A 487-nucleotide genomic window follows, 5' to 3' on the forward strand; every position below is an offset into this window, starting at 1 on the left:
AAGCTAAACCAAAACCAGAACCAAGATTTACGAAAAAAAAAACACAAGCTGAATTGTGATGGTAAATCATAAATTAACATGATAAATCCAAGATTTACAGACAGAGCTACATGAGTAAACACAATTGAGTTCTGATAGATGCAAATCTAGGATTTACAAAGAACCAGAAAATGTGTTCAGATGATAAGCTGAACCAAAACTAAAACCAAGATTTATAAAAAAAAATAAAAAAAAAAACACACAAATTAAATTGTGATAGTAAATCCTAAATTAACATGATAAATCCTAGGTAGAGCTACAAAATGATTATATATTAATAAAGTTAATATAATTCACTAAACAAATTTATTTAGCCATATTACATCGCCGAAGATCGAAAGAAAGAACAATTGGCGATGTAAGAGCGAGTGTCGATGGGAGAAAGAAGAGCAGACCCACGAAAGAAATATATCGAGCGATAAAGTAGATTAAGAGATTAAGAGGGAAA

The sequence above is a fragment of the Morus notabilis genome, unplaced genomic scaffold, assembly GCF_000414095.1.
Source record: "Morus notabilis unplaced genomic scaffold, ASM41409v2 Scaffold774, whole genome shotgun sequence".
Lineage (NCBI taxonomy): Eukaryota > Viridiplantae > Streptophyta > Magnoliopsida > Rosales > Moraceae > Morus > Morus notabilis.